The sequence below is a fragment of the Hemitrygon akajei genome, chromosome 22, assembly GCF_048418815.1.
Source record: "Hemitrygon akajei chromosome 22, sHemAka1.3, whole genome shotgun sequence".
NCBI classification, from domain to species: domain Eukaryota; kingdom Metazoa; phylum Chordata; class Chondrichthyes; order Myliobatiformes; family Dasyatidae; genus Hemitrygon; species Hemitrygon akajei.
The window spans coordinates 42,169,452-42,190,038 of NC_133145.1; the positions used below are offsets into that span (position 1 = coordinate 42,169,452).

Below are 20,587 nucleotides of genomic sequence, written 5' to 3' on the forward strand. Positions count from 1 at the left end.
CCTCCCCCCTTGATAACTGATGCCTAACAATCTATGCTTATTGCCTACATCTCAGACTGAATATATTGAAGATGAGCCTCGTGTGGGTTTTATGGGTATTTCCCAACATGACCTCGTAACAGGCAGTACTCAAGTGCCAATGGTGCTGTGCTAAGGGAGCAACTGTATTGAGAGGAAGGTCGGCCTGAGCCAGTTGAGGTAGTGCCAGACCAAAGGAGGTGTCTGGGAGAAGACGCACTACGAGAGATGCTGGATCAACTCTCAATTAACCAGTTTTAAAACATTTATTCATTCTTCAGCATCTGGGCATCACTAGCATTTGGTGCCCAACCTTACCAGCTCCTGAGAAGATGATAGCAAGCCAGCAGTTGCAGGATTTAGATCCAGCAATGAGGATCAGGGTGGTGAATTGAATCTGAGGTGCTGGTGATCCCACAAACCCTGTACCTAGTAAGTGGCCACTGAGAGTATGCGCGTGGTCTTCTGCTGCTGTAGCCCATCTAGTTCAAGGTTCAGCATGTTGTACATTCAGAGATCTTCTTCTGCCCACCACTGTTGTAATACGTGGTTACTGTCACCTTCCTGCCAGCTTGAACTAGTCTGGCCATTCTCTTCTGACCTCTCATCAATAAGATGTTTTCACCCACGGAACTGCCGCAACTGGATGTTCCTTTTTTGTTTTTCACACCATTCTCAGTAAACTCCAGAGATTATTGTATGTGAAAATTCTAGGAGATCTGCAGTTTCTGAGATACCACCCCATCTGGCACCAACAGTCATTCCACGGTCAAAGTCACTTAGGTCACATTTCTTCCCCATTATGATGTTTGGTCTGAACAACAACAGAACCTCTTGACCAAGTCTGCATGCTTTTATGCAATGTTGTTGCTACATGATTGGCTGATTAAATATTTGCAACGAGCAGGTGTATAGGTGTACCTAATAAAGTGACCACTGAGTGTATATGAAATTGTCCAATTCAAGTCCACTCTGTGTGTAACTAAAGTCACTGCCTCTATTTGATTTGTTTCTAAAAAAAAATGAAGTTATTGAGATCTGTTCCTAAGCTTGTCACTCCCTTTGTAACAAAAGAAAATTGTGAGCAGGCTATCCTTTATCACTGAGTACATTTAGTGTTGAATATCAAGAGGAAATGAAGAGAATTAAGTTAAATACTCACAATTTGTTACTCAGTACACCAATATAACTGAAATAAAGATGTATAATAAAATAACTGAAGCCCAAAGGAAAGGAATGGGTGTGCAGTCTTACTTTAATTTGCTTTGCAACACAGAAAAAGCAAAGGGACATGTTTCAAGGTAAATTCCAGCATTTATTTATTAGGCAGCTACTTGTCCGCCCTCCTTACCATTGATTGAAATGAAAATGAGAAAGAGAAAGAAATATTATCAAAAATTTTGTAAATCATTAAATAATTGCCATGTTAAGTTTATTTGCATCCTAAAGCACTCTTAATGAATTGTGTTATCCCTAAAGATGCCTTTAGAATTACTCTGAATTTCTGAATTCACCACTAGTTGGAAAGTGATTATTTTCTTATTACTGTGATCTGCAAGCTGAAGTACAAATTTTATTGATCTTTTTTTTTTGAATTCTCCACCCATGAAAGAAGCAATCAGCTGAAATTGTCAGACATAAGGAACAAAGTGAGGGAAAGCCTTATTTCAATGCCATTTCCCCAGAGCTATTTATAACAACTGTCAGCAGCAGCCAGCCACTACAACATAAGGTACTGGTATTGCTATGACTTTAGACAGCTTTATCTTTATAGAAAGTGTTCAAATTAATCAAAGAATGCATGTTATGTATTTCAGGAAGTTTGTTACCTTTTTAAAGAACAACTTACATTTATAGAATATCCTTAACAGCATCCCTGGAACTTTTCAAAGGCACAGGGCAATGTGACCACGTTCTTTTCCTCAACACTGGTAATAGCAAATGTGGAGTATTAATACTCAGTGGGGAAGAGGTGGAATTATTCAGAATACAAATAGAGACATGAAGTTAAATCCCTTACTCTTTCTTGCTTAACTCCTTCTCTCTTCATCCTCACTGTGTTTAAAATGACCAAATGTTTTTCAACCTGTTTTAAACAGAACTTTTTGGGGATTAGATCATCTCATTACTTTCAGCCTTCCCTTCACAGAAGTGTTACAGTACAGAAGACTATTTAGCCTGTTGACTCTGTACCAAGCCCCGTGTAAATCAATTCAGCTGGTCCCACCTCTAGCACCCTGTAAATCTTTCCTTTCACATACTATAACCTTTTCCGTTTCAAATGTTGCAATTGAACCTGCTTCCAACACTAACCCTAGCAGTACATTTAAGATTCTGATCACCCACTCTATAAAGATTTTCCTCGTGTCATTTTTGGTTCTTTGCCAATCGCCTTTGATCTAAGTCAACTGTGCTCCACCACTGGAAATAATTTCTCTCCACTTAGTCTATATGCTTCACAGTTTTAAATATCTTTATAGCACCCCTTGACCTGCTTTGTTACCAGGTAAACAACCACTGCCTCTCTACTCTGTCCACAAAACTCAAGTCCCTCATCTCTGAAATCAGTTTAGAGAGTATGCTCTGCATCCTTTCCAAGTTCTTCACGTCCTTCCTCAATGTGGTGTCGTCCACCTAACCCAGGTGGTAGGTTGAATTGCTGCAAGTGCCAAGCTGATTTGGTGAGATCGAGACCATCTTCGTGCTGCGCGGACCAAGCGTGCCACTGTACCGGCATCTGGGTCTTAGAGTGAGGCACTACCTGGTGCTTGGATAATTTAAGCATCGGCCCAGATAGACTGGGATTCAAGTGTCGGGGGCGGAGGCAAGGATCGGGCTGATTTCGCTGGCTCTCTCCATGGTGCTGAGGCTGTGAACTGTCTCAGCTGCGGTGCAGTTTTGTGATGAATTGGAACAGAGGCTTGGGCCTACTCCGGCTGCTCTGGCAGCGGATCTGGGATGCAGTCTGGTTTGGAATTCTGTTGGCTTGCTTCTATTGTTTGCGTGATTTGTGTATGTTTTTTCTTTCTCTTTCTCTGCATAGTGGTTTTGGTCTTGGTTATTTGTGTTTCTTGCTTTGTGGCTGTCTGTAAGCAGAGAAATTTCAAGGTGTATAATTTATACATTCTATGATAATAAATGTACTTTAATCTTTGAATCTTGAATAAATTGCAGTATTGAGTAGAGGGAAAAAAATCAAAAGCAATATCCTAATTAAGTCAAAACCAATGTTTTCAAAGGTTTCAATGTGACTTTCATGCTCTTCTTTTCTGTGATACTCACTTTATTTGTTTTTGTATCTATTATTTCTAGGTATCCTGTTTACTTTGTGAACTTCATGTGAACAAGGAATTTCATTGCACCCTGGTGTATATGACAATAAACAACAGAATCTAAATCTGATAAAGTTTATACTTTATTCTCAATACGTTCTCATTTGTCCTGCCATTTTCAATCAACAACACGTAAGTACTGCAAGGTTGTTCTATTTCTTCAGCCATTTACAATTGTGCCTTCTAGCTTATATTGCCGTCTTACCAAAATATAGTATTTCATGTTGTCAGCATTATTAATTTCATCTGTCACATCTCCATCCATTCCACGTACCTGCTACCTGCTTTTTGAATTCAATTACCATCCTCTTCTCAGTTTACCATCTGTCCAATTTTTGTGTTATCTGCAAATCTGGAAATTGTGGCCTATGCCTCGGAGCTCAAATCATTAACTTTTAATAGCAAATGTAGTGAGCACCTGAGCAACTCACTCAAAACTCAAAACAATTTACCGGTAGGATGAAGGAAAACAATTTTCACTACCATTCTCCGTTTCCTGTTAGGTAGCTTTAACATCTATACACTTTGAAAACTCTTAGCTTGTAAAGCCCAGTCTCATCGCTATTTAGCACGGAATTGCTCCCCGTTCCATTCCTCTTCTATAGTCCTAGGTTTCGCACTTCTGGTCTTCATGTGGGCCAATGAATTAGAAATAGCTTTAACCTACAGCAACTTAGTTTCAGCAGATTACAAGCCTTCCATAGCAACACATTAGTTCTCAGCTTGAATGGTAGAATAACTTGCAATCCCCACATAAGGCAACCTCCATCAAAGGCTAGTTAAAATGGGGGAGCTGGGATTTCTGCTGTACATTCCAGCCACCTTAGGTGGTCATGTTGACCTGAGACAGTGTGTTGTCTTTTCTGGTTTCCCTTTGAATCATCTCGGCCGTAATAGGGAGACTTTCAACTTGCGTTAGGGAGAATACGTCAAAAGAAGTGTTCTCTTTTGTAAATTTTTCAGGTACTTCCTTTTGGGACAACTCATCAGCAATTCCATGATTAGTCATCTTCTTGAATACGATCTTGTAATTGTGTCCTTCAGGAAAGAGAACCCATCTCTGCATTCCTACCGCTGCTTTTTGTGGAACGCCCTTCTGTGCATTGAAAATAATCAGTAATGAGGGTGTAACACTCTGTAAGGTTTCACTGCTAATGTAATGGTTTCTCTGTAGCAGCAGTGTTTGTGTTATGACTAGAGATAACGGGGGCTTTGGAATGTGTGTCATCCAATAAATAGAGTGTTGTTTCTTTCTTGTGTGTCTGAGAGGAGAGAATCATGGTCTTTTGTCATCGAGAGATGAAGAGAGAAGACGTGAGAGGAGCAAGCTGGTAGACCACCGAATGGAGTGGACTTGGAGTGAGGGTCCAGGAGTTGACGATGCTCGGAGGAAATCGATGGGGATTTCAAGGACAGAAAACCATGAGCTCCAACGTGCACAATAGACTGTTTCATGAAAATGGACCCTTTTACTTTTTGTTTCTATAGTAACTTTACAGTCAAATTGAGAATTATAAAGCTCAATTGTTTAGTTGCATATGTTGTACCATCTTATCTTTCGTGGTACTGAGTTGTAACAAGGGAACACATCACGCAGCATCCACACAGATGAGATTTCACCAGTTTTCCGGGAGCGATGACTGTCTTCCCCTAGACTAACGCAGCCGGCCAAATCTGGAGATGACAAGGTAACCTCTCTCCCGTACAAGTACTGATTGAAACTTTTCACACTCCAAACGAGACTTAAGGGCTCTCTGTCAATCTGTGCATACTGTTTCTCTGCAGGGGTTAGGGAACATGATGCAAAGGCTATGGAGCATTCACTTCTATCACCCATAACATGAGACTTGACTGCACTTACACCATAAGGCAAGGCATAACCGGCAAGCTTCACTGGATGATGTGGATCATAATGTGTGAGTACAGTCTCTGACGTCATCATTTCCTTTGTCTTTTGGAAAGCCATCTCATAATGCTATGTCCATTGTTATTTCTTCCCGATTTGTAGTAAGGAGTTCAAAGGACACAGTACCTAGGTGTGACAGGAACCTGTTATAGAAATTGATGAATCCTAAAAACCACACACAACTGTGACATGTACTTGGGGCGTCCACCACTCCTTGAGTATTCTCAGCACACTTGTGTAATCTTTGTGTAACAATGGTGTGACCATAGTAAGTACTGCTTTGTTTAAAGAATTCATACGTGCTGTGTTGTGCTTTGAGCTCATTATCTTCTCATCAGTGTTTGAGATTTTGGAGATCTTCCTTGTCATTCTTATCATCTAGTAACAATGATGTTATCCAGGTCACACTGAGTGCCTGGTCCATAGCCTTCTGCCAGGGTGCAGGTGCAGATGCTACTCCAAAAATAAGCCATCTCTGCATTCGTACTGCTGCGGTTAGTGAAACCCCCTTAAAGCACTAAAGTCCTTTGTGAGTGTTTATGGTGAGAAACACTTCGGACTCTTCTTCCATCTCCATCTATAGGTAGACCTCAGCTAAGTCTACTTTGTTTAGGTGTTTTCCTTCAGAAAGATTTGCAAAAATATCCTCTATCCTGGGCAGAGAGTATTCTTTTCGCTGAACACCTACGCTCTGTTCGCCAGAGAAAGCAGGATCTCCCAGTGACCACACATTTTAATTCCACGTCCCATTCCCATTCTGATATGTCTATCGATGGCCTCCTCTACTGTCAAGATGAAGCCACACTCAGGTTGGAGGAACAACACCTTATATTCTGTCTGGGTAGCCTCCAACCTGATGGCATAAACATTGATTTCTCTAACTTCCGTTAATGCCCCTCCTCCCCTTCTTACCCCCATCCCTGATTTATTTATTTTCTCTCCCTTTTTTTCTCTCTCTCTGCCCATCATTCTTTGCCTGCTCTCCATCTCCCTCTGGTGCTCCCGTCCCCCTTTCTTTCTCCCTAGGCCTCCCGTCCCATGATTCTTTCCAGCTGTGCATCCCTTTTACCAATCACCTTTCCAGCTCTCAGCTTCACCCCACCCCCTCCTGTCTTCTCCTATCATTTCAGATTTCCCCCTCCCCCTCCTACTTTCAAATCTCTTACTATCTTTCCTTTCAGTTAGTCCTGACGAAGGGTCTCGGCCCAAAACGTCGACTGTACTTCTTCCTATAGATGCTGCCTGGCCTGCTACATTCCACCAGCATCTTGTGTGTGTTGCAGAGAGTATTGATTTACTTTCAGTACTGGGTTGATGGTGACCTTAAAATCACCACAGATTCTGGAAGACCCATTCTTCATGACTACTGGGACCCCTGGCATAGCCCATGGGCTCCACTCAACTTTGGGAAGAATTCCTTCAGCCTCCATGTGATCCAGTTCTCTGGATGCTTTATCACAGATGGTATAAGGAACTGGATGGGGCTTTATAAAACTTGGATGTGACATTTTCATTTAACACTATTTTACCCTTGATATGCTTGAGTTTTCCAATGCCATTCTTGAACACTGCTCTAGCATCATCCAGTACCTTTCTTAATACATTTTCAGTTGATCTTATTACAGGGGATGTGGCATGCAAATAGTGGATGGATCTCCAATCAAGTTGTAGTTGTCTCAGCCAATCACAGCCCCCAAATGCTGGCCCATCTGGTTTTACCACATACAAGCTCAGTGCGGCTTGTTGGTTGTGGTATCTTACAGTTACAAATGTCATACCCAGAGTTTCTCCAGTATAAGTTCTTAGATGGATATCTGCAGGCTTCAGTTCAGTATCTTTTGAAATGTCATTCAAACTCATTTTGTGAAATGACTGAAACAGCGAAGCCACTGCCCAATTCCCTTCTTATTAAATTGCCATTCACTTCTGGTGTAAGCTGTATTGCTTGTCTATTGCTAGTTTTCACATTTAAATCTCAAAGCTACACAGCCCTGTGTCACTTTCACCATTATTAGATTGCTCATCAACACCACGCAGATTAGTGCTCTTTTTGAAACTGCAATTGACTTTTTATCTTTTTCTCTTCCCTCAGCAGTCCATTTATTTTGTCTACCTGATGTACTCTCTGTGTGCGTGCTACTTCATTGCATTTTTTGCAAGTTTCTCTTTAAACCTGCATTTGTCTGAGCCCCTGCCACAACAGCACGACAATTTGCTTGGCATGTCAGTTTCTGTTTAGACATTGCAATTCTGTTCACACTCACTTTACTTCCAGACTGCAACTCAATTGCATCTCCGTTTGCTGTTTCCATTGATACAGCTATTTCAACTGTTCTTTTCAATGGGAGCTGTTCTTCAGTTAGGTGCTATTTTTGAGTGCTTCCATGAACTAAATGATCTCTCCGTGCATCATTAAGCCCATTACTGAATTGACAATGCTCAGACAATCTCTTCAATTAATGTGCAATGAAATGGACTCCCCTTCCTTTTGATTCCACTTATGAAACCTTAAGTGTTCTGCAATTAACAATGGTTTTGGTTCTAAATGTTCCTGTATTACTTTTAAGATATCAGCAAAGCTCATTTCAACTGGTTTGGTTGGAGCTGTCAAATTTCTTAGCAAACTGAATGCTTTCCTGCCTAATGCATTCAGCAAAACTGGCAGCTGCTTTGCATTGACTATTTCATTTGCTTCAAAATACTGCTCAATTTGCTCAGTATACTGTATATATTCTAGTTATCTCTTATACAATCGAACATGTCTATCTTTCCAATGTAGCCAGCCATATCTGCTTTTTTTTTATTTATGATTATCACCCAGAACACGCTGTTTATGAACCCATGAATTCATCCATTTCCTGCCTTTTAAAAAAAACTCTACCAACTCTGTCCCTACCTAAAGAAGCACATGCTGCACTTTTTTTTACTTGAATATTTCACTGAATTTTTTTTTTAACTCAAGCACTTCAATAGGTAGGTAGTTGTCTCAAGTTTGCTTAAAACTTTGTCGTCACCACCATTATGTTTTATAACTATAAATTAATTGAAAGAAAAACTTGGGATAAACTTGAGTACTTCTTAGTTTGATTTTTACTTTTAGCGAGGTGTGCAAGTATGCTGTGGTGGCAAGATGACATATGCCATTTACATACTTTTATGTATAACCCATAAACAAAGAATGCTTAACCAAACAATATATATATGTACAATATTAGTCAAATATTACTGAATTATTAACGACACAACACTCTCATTTAAGCCAGATGAGAATCTTTACTTCTGGCATTGTGAAACTCTCTCCAGTTCTTACAGCTGCAATAGATTTTTGCTCTATAGGGGAGTCAGTGGTAATGGGAAACAGGCCAGAATGTGAAGTTCTGTCTAAGAACTAAACAGCTAGCATTTTATTGAATGATGCAGCAGACCTCAGGGACCACATGGACAACTCCTGCTGCTTTTTGGCATGTTCTTATAATTTTTTTTAAATGTGGCTATCGTGCCATACCTTTCAAAGATGTCATTAGGTGGCTCCCTTCCAGATTTAAACAAAAACACAGATAATAAAACTAATGGCAGAAATATACACTCGGATGCTAATTAACCAAAGTCAAGGATAAAAAAGTCAATGGCACTGAGCCAGCAGCAGAATGTCAAGTCAAATTCTTCAATATTTGTAAGCTGCAACCCAAAATCTTTACACTAAAAGCATTTAACATCCATACCAAATGTTTCTTCCCACGAATTTCAAAAGGTACTTCATGCAAAAAAAAGCAAATAATCTGGAAATAGTACAAGAGATAAAAATTACAACGTTCTGCCAAGGATTTTTTTGTATCCATAACACTAACCATTTGATAGCAGAAATAAAATTTCCCTAATGGTCCAACACTTCAATATGGAAGATGGAAAGGAGATGGAAATTTTACTTGCATCCACTATGGCTATTCTAAGCTTCCCCAGAGAAGTTTTGGATGTCCAAGAAATGCTTGAAACAACCTTAACTTTTCACCTGGTTGAATCAAATTACAATATGTGAATTTACACTGGGAATAAACATAGTCTGAGGCATAAATTACAAAAAAAAAATCCAAAAGCAGTTTTTGAATCAATAACGCTGGATCAATAGACACAATGGTAAAAGAGACGCTTTAAAATATAAGTAGCTATGTCTGTGGGGTGAATAAAATAAAGTCAAATATATTTTAAATAAATCTTCTCATTATCACAAAATATTAGTTAAACTCAAACCTTTTGGTGAAAGTAATGTTTGCACATTTTATTAGGCATTCAACTAATTACTTCTATCAATGAAATAACCGATCAGAAACATGAAGAACAAACCATTCAACCACTGGAACTGTTCAAAGAGGGCACAGCTAGACCATGACCTCACTCGACTGTGATGTCCTTTGACAATTGTGAAAGAGCATCAGAGTCTCCACCTTAGGTGTGAACAACAAGGAGATTTAATATTATGGGACACCCTTATACATAAAATAAGGTGGTACATTCTCTAGGTGGTATCAAACCCTTTCTTCCTTTAAGGATCTGTACTCATGGAAGGAAAGTACGATTTTGCACATCCAATTCTAAAGCACGTTCTTTGTGAGTGGAAATTCCATGTGGTTACAGGGTGTGTAATCTCACTCTTATATCCTTTGGATATTATTGCAGGAGGCCATTCTGTGATATAAAAACCAGATCCAAAGACTTAGAAAGTAGGAGCAGAATTAGTCTATTCTGCCAATCGCGTCTGCTCCGCCATTTGATCATTGCAGATTTATTTTCATTCTCAGCTCCATTCTTCTGCTTTCTCCCCATGACCTTTGAAGGGGAAAACTTCACTCACTCCATCACTGAACTGATTTGACTCACTTTTAAGGACTCTACAACTCATGTCCTTGATATTTATTGCTTTTTTTTTTATTTGCACAGTTTCTTGTCTTTTGCACATTGGTTTTTTGCCCTTCTTTGTGGTACGCAGTTTTTCATGGATTCTCTTGTGTTTCTTTGTATTTACTGTGAATGCCCACAAGAAAATTAATTTCAGGGTAGTATATGATGACATGCATGTACTTTGATAATAATCAAACTCCAAATATATACAATGACCAGGCCTCCGCAGCCATCTGCGTCAATAAATTTCACAAATTCACCACTATCAAGCTAAAAGACCTCCTCATCTCTGTTCTCAAGGGACGTTCCTCTATTCAGAGGCTGTGCTCTCCGGTTCTAGATTCTCTCAGTATTGGAAACTTTCTCCCAATGTCCAGTAGATTTCAATGAGGGCCACGCTCAATCTTCTAAACTCCAGTGAGTTCAGGCCGGAGACATCACACGCTCCTCATATGTCCTTCCAGGCTACAGCAGGGTTCTGTTCCTGTAAACTATTTGCAACCTGGACTACTTGCAAGTTGGAAATGTAGCTGCAAACTACATTCCCAGGCAGCAGAAGATGCCTGCAGCTGGCAGATCTATCCCACCGGTTTCCCAAATGCCCATCCATGTAGGTACAGGTTGTACTTAAATCAAGCGTTCATAACCTGGGGAGGATGTCTACTTTTACTTCCTTTGTTTGCACAGTATGATTAACATCCTGCCCAATTAAAATGTTCAATATTTGTTTAAAGAACAAAATCTTGAGATTAGAGTTGTGGCAATGGATATTGATTAATACTGTATATATTAAATCTAAGATCTTGCAACAGGTTTATCAGAGGCATTTTTCACAAAGAAATTGCAGCAGAATTAAGCTACCAGAGATAAATTAGTCATGTTCTTTCTATATGCATGGAATCATTTATAATTAGATTATGAAACAAGGCCAATGAGGGCACAGAACAACAGGAGAGGTTAATCTGCTAATAGGGGGAATGCAGGATACCGAGTTTAGAACTCGCGGGAGTTCCACTTGCCACCTGGAATTGGAAATAAGAGCTGGTCACACAATACACCCACTTATATTGTCCTGAAGAACAACTTGAATCTGCCATATGTGCCTGCGGTTAAAAGCAGCACATAAGCCTCATCTGAAAAAATTGCTATCGGTTGTGACAGGCAGTTGGCAGCCGACAGTTTAAAGCTCACTAATCCATGAGAAAACAATTCCATTAAAGTAATTATCTTTGGGGTACCCTGCAGTGTAATGAACAATTTTCTGTGCCCTCACCCTCAAGATGGATGTACTGGAGGATTCTACAAAGATTAAAGCAGTGGCAATATATTTGTACTAGAGAAAAAAGGAACAGAATTAATAATTAAAAGTAAAGAGAATTATTATTCGTATTTATATAATGCATCTAATGTACAAAACAACACAACAGCATAGTTGGAGTCATTAAATAGACATTAATGGAATGAATAATAAGTAATCCTAATCTTGGTGTCCAACAAGCATTTTGGGTTGGACACAATTTAATGACAAGAGAGATGATGAGAAGTTGAAGATGAATAACAATTTGTACTTTTGTAGCAACCCTAACATTATGAGATGGTTGATAGTACAATGGGTAGGGTTATTTTATGCTCTTTCAGAATAGACATTTGGCAAAAACAATGTGGTGTAATGGTGCCTGAGGTGCGACAGTCAGCCATGGCAGTAGCTAACTAAACCTTTAGTAAACCAATATCTAATTGAACCTTTGGTAAACAAAACTTATTTTATCAATCTGCCCCTTGGACTTGGAAGGACAAGATTGGAGGAGGAACAGCTAAGGTGGGAGAGATTAAAGATTTTACTGCAAACTGGAACTGAAAGAAGAATTGATTCAAAAACTATACTTCCTTGCTGTTATTTGACTGAGAATGTTTAACATATTAACAGCTAAAATTAGCCCTTGTTGGTCACATTGTGTAGACCTATCAGATCTAAATGGGATAGATTTGGAATAGATACAGCAGCTCTAAACCAGGCATCAATGAAGACCAACAGAAGATTACCAGCAATCTATCACAATCTAACCTCACACCCTGACATATCTTTTGCTCCATTGTTACCTTCAAACCAGTCGACCATTCCTTGTTCAGTGAAGAACATAACTGAGTATGTTAACAGCATCTACAGATGTACAGAGACAAAGGCCACCCTGGTGAATCTAAACTACAGGACTACAAAAATACCCTTCAGTGTAAACAGCCTGCTGAATATAGAGCCACTAATCACTCATAATATAATCAGATCAAAGGTTTGTACTCCTGTTGTGTTAACAATGATGAAGGATAATATGACTGCAAAGGAGAGGAAGATCTCAATTCTAAGCAAAACACAGCACGTCACAGCACTTGAACACAAAGGGAAAGAGTGATGTGTTTGCAGTGATCTTCAGCCAAGGACTTTGTTATTTTTTCTATTATTTATTCATTTTCTGCATGTGGGCATCGTGACAAATCCAGCATTTAATGCCCACCATGAGCCACGTCCTTAAGCTGATGGACCCCTTCTGATAATGGCAGTTCCACAGAGCTGTTGACTAGGGACTTTCAGGAGATTACCTTGGTCCTCCTGTGAATTTACCAAAGTCAGCCTCCAGCCAGTTTAATTCACTCTGCAACAAGGTATCACTGAGTTCAGAGGATGCAGCGAAGGCTGAGTGTTCCATTCTTGATAATAGTGCAGAAGTGCGGAAACAAACTTGCCCATCTCTAGTCAATCTCAGAGCAGCCAGAATCTATCCATGTACCTGACAATCTGGAGGATTTTCCATGCACCACAAAAGGAAAACCCAGCACAAATCCAGTCATTTGCCATCCCAGCCTCTTCCTCATAATCAATACTAAAGAGATGGAAGGAATCACTGGTGGTGCAAACAAATGACACTAATTCCCCAGTAATTGCACAGTGACAGTCAGTGAAATTTTGTCAGGAAGACCTAGGATCAGACCATTCTACTCTTTTCACAATCTTAGTCTAACCATAGTCTGACCATCAAGGGAGCCGATGGCCATGTGACATTAAGAAGCTCTAGTAAAACTAAAACTTAGCAGAATCAGGGAAAACTATCCATCAGTTAGTGAGATACCTTATACAAGACACAGATATGGCTATTGGAGCTTAATCATCATAGCTTGTAATCTGTTTATAATCCCCTCACAGTTTATAAAATCCCCTCATCAGTTTCTAGGCTTAGCTGTATTCACTTTATAACCAATGATCTTTCTCCATTACAAGCTCAGAAGGAAAGATGATTGTTGACGATGAACTACATCCACAACTTCACCGATTATTGTACAGTTCATGGCTGCATGCACCAAAACTGAGACCAGCTTCACATTTTGGTCATTCAGCATGCATCACCACACAAATGCCTTACAATTGTTTCTTGGAATAATCTAATCACCTCCTCTCAACATTTAATGGGATGATAACATCTGCATCTCCACCATCTACATTGTGCGGATTCACTATGTATTAGCAACTTAACTGAACAGGCCAAGTAACTGCAACACACACAAATTTTCTGGAGGAACTCAGCAGGCCAGGCAGCATCTATGGAAAACAGTACAGTCAATATTTCGGGCCGAGACTGTTCGGCAGGACTACCGAAGGGTTTCGACCCGAAACGTCAACTGTACTTTTTTTCCACAGATGCTGGCCTGCTGAGTCCCTCCAGCATTTTGTGTGTCACTCGGATTTGCAGCGTCTGCAGATTTTCTCTTGTTTGTGGTTTGATGCCAAGTAAATGTTAAGGTTATAGCAGCAGAACAGGGAGTGAGTAGCTCATCTTCCAGTGCCTTGAGGTCTGTGCATTAACTTCAAGATATAAATCAGAGAGATAGAATGTTCATGATTTACCTGAATGCTTGACAACGTCCAGTATTAAACAGTTTGCCTGATTGGGTCCACATTTGTCACCTTAAGCACTCATTCCCAATGACAATGTGGGAGTAGTTTCACCTCACAGACTACAGATAACACAGCGCTAACAGCACAAGGGGTATTAAATGCTAATCTTGCCCGTAATGCCCATATCCTGTATATGAATCAGAATTTCTCCATCTGAAGAAATACAGTGGGTGGTTTCCACTCATTATCCAAAGGGCTAAAGCCAAGAACGTTTTAACATATGAATGGTTAATTTTTAGATGATAAATCCTCTCTCAGTTACCTTAATGGTCACAATAATCTGTTTATAGATTGATAATTCTGTTGAACAAGCAGATGGAGACTTCTCATTGAATCACATCCAATGCAATTTAATATTTTCATAGGCAGCCGAGCTGCCTGCCTGAGTCCACACAAGCTTCTTGCACTGATGCAAATCATAGTGCTATGAAGGACATAGGACCCTGATGTCATATTGAAAGCAGAATGCACTCAATATAATCTGTCCATTCATCAGAAGAAGCCCCAATATCAAAGGCAAACCTCATCAGCAGGGCTGTTCACAATGCAACATGAACTAATTCAATATTATTTGCTTCAGTTAGTGGGCAAAAGAGTCCATGTCTCTGCTGGATTCAAAAACGGCCAGGTAATAAGGAATGGGAAGCAGGTGGGACTTAAGAAGATACCAGCTCAGCACAATGGAACCAAGATTGTAGGTAATAACACTGCATTTTAAACAGAACTCAGGTGCTGTCACAAGGAAGGCATCCTTCCTTTCTTCGAGGCTTGTCATTGAACACTAAAAAAGCTTCTATAGATGTGTTGAAATTATCCTGACAGGTTGTATCATAGCCTGGTACAGCAAGATGAATGCACAGGAATACAAGAAGCTGCCAAGAGTCGTGGACTCAGCCCAAGAGATCACAGGCGCATCCTTCAAATCATCGACAGCGTCCAAGGGAGGCACTGCCTCAAGAAGGGAAAATCCATCATCATAGAACCCTGCAATCTGGCCATTCCCGATTCTCACAGCAGTACGGAAGCCTGAAGTCCCACACACCAGATTAGAGAACAACTATTTCTCTTCAACCGTTCAGTTTTGAATTGCCTTGTTCGTACCTAATCACTACCTCAGTATAGCAAAACCATGACCATTTTGCTGTAAAATAAACTTACTTTTTTTTGTTTTGTGTTCTTTTTTGTAAAAAGTGTGCATAATTTATATCTAATTTAAGGTTTTCTTGTGAAAGTTGCTTTTATGATGCTATGTGCCTGCGATGCTGCTGTAAGTATGTTTTTTATTGCACCTGTACATACATTTACTTATACAGATGATTCAACTTTGACCTTGAGAAGAATTGGCCATTGAGTCTCCTGAAGCTTTTCCATTATTTCAGTTAAGTAGTTCCTTCATTAGAGATGGAGACCCAAGCTTCAAGTGTAATCTCGACAAAGCTCTAAGCAATTGCAGCAAGATTTCCTGTTGTATTTCAACCATTTTGCAAAGGAAGTTGAAAATAACATTTGCTTCTTGGTCAGTGCTTTACGTGAACTTATATCTATCCAACTGACTATTCTGTATAGGAGCACATAGATACCAATGTTTAATAGTTAATCACTGTAAAGAATTTGTTGTACATTATTGTCCTAACAAATTTCCATTTTATTAAAAAAAACTAACCCCGTTTTCTCCCTACAGATGATGTGCTTAGCATTTCCAGCATTTTCAGTTTTTCTATCACAATTCTGGGATCTGCTGCTTTTTGCTTTTCCAATTTGTTAAGTGATATTGACTCTGCTTGCTTATATTTTGGCTTTCTAATTTCTTTGTTATTAATTCGGTAATTACAGATTGCATCTGCAATCCTCTAACTGATACTTAAGCAACCATCCCTTCCCTTCTCCCTCTCTCCCCGACCACCTTCCCTTTTCTAAGCAGTAGTGATATCTTTCAATCCCTTGAGACCACTTCAAAATATAGAGAATTTTGGAGAACTAATATCAATACTTCTACACTTTCAGTTCTAGGGATTTACTAATTTTAAGTCCACTTAATTTCAGAAACAATTTTTAACTAATATTGTTTTAAAATTTTTCACTATCATTAGGCCAATGCTTCTTTTTCCAATGTTAATTTTTGCTCTGTCATTCCCTTCTTATCAATATATAGAAGCTCACTCAATATCTTTAACATCTCTTCACACTTCATTTTATTTTCTATTTGTTTTCCCTTCATTAAATTTAGTGCTCCTTTGGGGTTTCTAACTCTTTCCCAAAAGTCAGGATTACTACTCTTCTTGGCACCAGCATGCTCCTTACTTAAACACCCTCTTTTAGCTAGCAAAGATGGATCACATTTCCAAAGTTTTTCCCCCAGAGTCTAGAAACAATGAAAGATATGAAATATTTAACCATATATTTAACCATATATTTTGATCAAGTACCCCAATAATTACTCAAAGCTGAATTTTGAGCTTTCGACTGAAAATAAAATTCAGTTACATTATCATTAACTTTCCCAAGAGCATTGCTTATAGAGAACAACCAATAAATTTTACCCAAGTGAAGAACTAAAATAGTTTCTATCCAGATTAGTTGTGTGATGTTTTGATCTTGAAAATAAACTCATGTACACTCTGTGAACTGATCATTCAAATGACTTTTACCAATTTAACTCTTCTGTCTATTTAAAGATAAAGTCCCCTGTGATTATTACATTACCTTTGTTACAGGCTGACATTTTCTGGTTCATGATCTGTCCATCAGAATACCTACCAAGGACACAGATAAACTGTAGTGGTTGCTTTTTGTCATTTATCATCTCTTATTTCCACACAAATTGATTTTGCTTTCCGATCTTTTAAGTACGATCATGCCTTATGACTGGCCAAACGTCACTATGAGTGCTACTCTGACTCTCCATTTCTTCTCTCCTTCTGAAACAGAAGATAACTGGGAATATTATCCCAACCTTGGTCACAATTTAAGTGCATCTCCGCTATTTATATTTGTGTCAGTAATTTGTCTCCTTGTTAGACATTTTGTAAAGTCAGTGTTTTGTATAATCAGTATCTTCAATTGAACTATTTACCTTTTTTTCCCAATTTGACTTTACATGTATCACTACTTTTAAACAAACTATCCATTCCTGAATTCCACATACCAAAATTACTTTAGCCCTGACATTTCCCTACATATTTTAAATATTCCTTCAGCTGACCTCTGCCTCCTTTATTGAGATTAGAGCCTCTCACTGTGATTCATAATGGAGTCCATTCCCACGGAAAGCTCCTTCTTTCTCCAGGGAAGATGCGTAAACTGTCCTCTCAGCCAAACGATACATGAAGCCAAGCATCTCACCAACTGATCTGTATGACACCATGCCAATATTCATGAGGGTCATGTGATAACTATCCATAGGGCGGCCATGACAGCACTCAACAGCAGCATACGCCCGCATACACAACCCTGAGGTTCATTTTCTTGCAGGCATTCTCAATAAATCTATAGAAAAATAACCATAACAGAATCAATGAAAGACCGCCCAACTAGAGCATTCAACCAAAGTGCAGAAGACAACAGACTGTGCAAATACACACAGAAGAGGGAGCTACGCTGTTTGACAGTAACCTCCGCCGTGCCATAGAGAACAGGAGGCAGCTGCAAAAGGAGAAAATGAACAGCCTAAAGATCCAACCACTAGCTACAGCTACCACCTACTCACGTCTACACTGCAGCAGAATATGTAGATCCTACAGTCGCTACAGCAACCCGAGGACACACCAGTAGAGCGGAACATCTTACTCGACTCGAGTGATAACACTTCTATACTGTTGTCTTCCACATGAACCATGACAGCTACATCCTTTATTTCCTCTCTGCCCTTTTCCGGCTGGAAGAAAGCTTTATTATTTCTAATAATGAAGCAAACACAACCTCAAATTTTGACTTTGTCACTATGTTCCATTTTATAGTGATATATAATGAATATGCAATAAATAATATAGATCCAACAGGAACCATGGTACTTGGGTCCAATTGCATTGCATTCCTTGTTAGCACTACCAAGGAGTCGCAAGAAACTCAGTCTGACTTACGTCTTCACTACGTTCTGGGTCCGCAGCCTTATTCACAGTCACATCCTCCTATCCCTTAGTTAAATCTAGACTGTTATAAGGGTGGAGTTACTCTGGGTTCCAATAAGTAAACTAAAACCACTTTATTCTTTCTTCCACCAGTGGGATGGGGCTTTATACTGGATGTCACAGCTCCCACAACCTGTCACTACAGACACACTTCAACTGAAAAATAAATTGAATATTAGCACCAAGCTACAACATCTCAATTTGCAATAAGCATTAGGATTTGTTTGCAGGTGCACTGTTCCCCCAAAGGCTATTTTGTGCACCAAGTAAATCTTCCAAATTAATTTCCTTCATATCACTAATTAACTCAGAAAATCTGTACTGAATAAACAAGATTAACACATTCATGGAGGAGGTAATTTATAAAAATACTCAGTTTTGGGGATCAGTTTTGTTTATAAATGCATGGAGAGTTCTAACCTTCATAAAGGTATTTGGTAAAAGTACAAATTCTCCATGATAGTAACTAATCCAAATGATTAATGGTGAATCTATTAGTAGTTATTTGTCAAACTCATTACAATATTCGAGAAAGACATAGATAGGGTAGGCAGTCAGAATTTTTTTCTTACTGTAGAAACATCAAGAAACACATAAATGCTGGAGGAATTCGGCAGGTTAGGCAACATGTGTGGAAATTCAGGCCAAGATATTTAATATTCATCAAACCCTGTTTAGTCTTTGAAGTAATACGAGAATATAATTTTAAGTGTTAAGAGAATATGAAGTAATATTACCAAATACTGTGCATCAAGAAGTTTTGTCAAAATAACTTGATGAATTTGATAACAATATAGAGCAGTGAATATTGATTAGAAAGGTGCTAGAACGTTACAAGTACAAGGCCGGGAAAATTACAGTTACTGAACTGAAATTCTCCAAGAAAGGATCTAACTAATCTTAAGAACAACTTTCCTTGACAGTAGATTTTTTTAAACCATAAGCTGAAAGGCAGGGAGGACCATGCTCGATCTGGCCCACTACCCCACCTTACACCTTTCAGCTCTCAATACCTTTGGAGGGTTTAATTCAACAGTTGGGCATGGCATCTAGATATTTCATTCTGAGGCCCTTTTCCCAGTACCACACTGATGACCTTTGACAGTTTGTGCTGTTAAAGGTTCATTTTGCTGCTTTTACATATATGCTCATGACAATCAGAAGCATTTGAAAATAGCTTCTGATTATCAGCACCATTTGGCCTATTACTGACAAAAACAAACACACCGAGAATTATCATTAAAGTGGTGAAAATCAAATATTGATGTATGGTCCTTTTCCAACATGGAATCCCTCGACTGGTGATAAGGATACAGTGTAGGTAGGAACGCTACACATCCTTTAAAAAGAATTTCATCTGAAAGACTATAAAATGAAAAAGAATTGCATCAGATAGACCCACTTGAAATGCCTGCAGAGCAGATACACAAAAGAATGAATAACCTCCTTCTGGTCTGACCTAAACCAGAACAAATTACTTCATCTAAAACTCAACAGGAATCTCATTTGAAATACGTACCCCTTCCATTTGTACAGAACATCTCATTTCAATTTATTTGGCTGCACACAGAACACAAAAGGGTGTTGCATTTCTTTCATTGGGAACCGAGAGCAAATGGATATTTACTCAGTGTAGGAAATCTACATGCCACATCGGCTGTGCAAAACATTTTCTTTTTCTATTGCAACAAAATGTACAGCGTGTCACACGGAAGCCTAAGCATATCTGATGATCTTTGAGAGGTCAATTTTGTTAAGAATTTTATAGACCTAATTCTTTGACTTTTTTATTTAATTTATTGACTTTTAAAGACTTAATTTGCAGATTTGACTTACTAAAGTTCCCTTATAGAAATCAGTTGAACTCTTAACAAGTAATGAACAGCTTTCAAAGAGCCAAACAAGCCTTCACTAGTCCTTGAATAAAACTTGTATAGCTGACTGCATGCTAAATCAATAAAAGAGGGGCTATAGTTAAATATTCCAAGTGAGATCAGTGTGATCTTTTCATCTTAAGTTATTTGGTACACAAATTGAGCACAACCTTTAACTCTCAGGAAATGTCTTCATTAAAATTCTATAAATTGCACTTTCAAATAACCAATGACATCAAGGTGAAAATCAGTGTCAACAATGCAAGCTCACTATCAAAATATCCATAATCTACAGAATCCAAAAATACTTTGAACCAGGTTTATAAATTTCAGGGTTAAGGATTCTCACAATGAAAGTTACTAAAATTCCACATATGAGACACTCGAAATTAGATCAATGACTTCAGTGGTAAATGAGATGGTGAATTAGCCAGAAAAACTAAAGGAAAGTACACTGTCAGTGACAAAAGGTATGGAGTCTGCAAAAT

At 38.9% G+C, this 20,587-nt stretch overlaps 1 protein-coding gene across 1 annotated transcript in view; it reads right to left on the reverse strand.

Annotated features, from left to right (window-relative positions):
- kif19 (kinesin family member 19) overlaps nucleotides 1–20,587 on the reverse strand; it is a 204,280-nt gene that overhangs the window by 123,682 nt on the left and 60,011 nt on the right. The gene's annotated exons all lie outside the window — the stretch shown is intronic.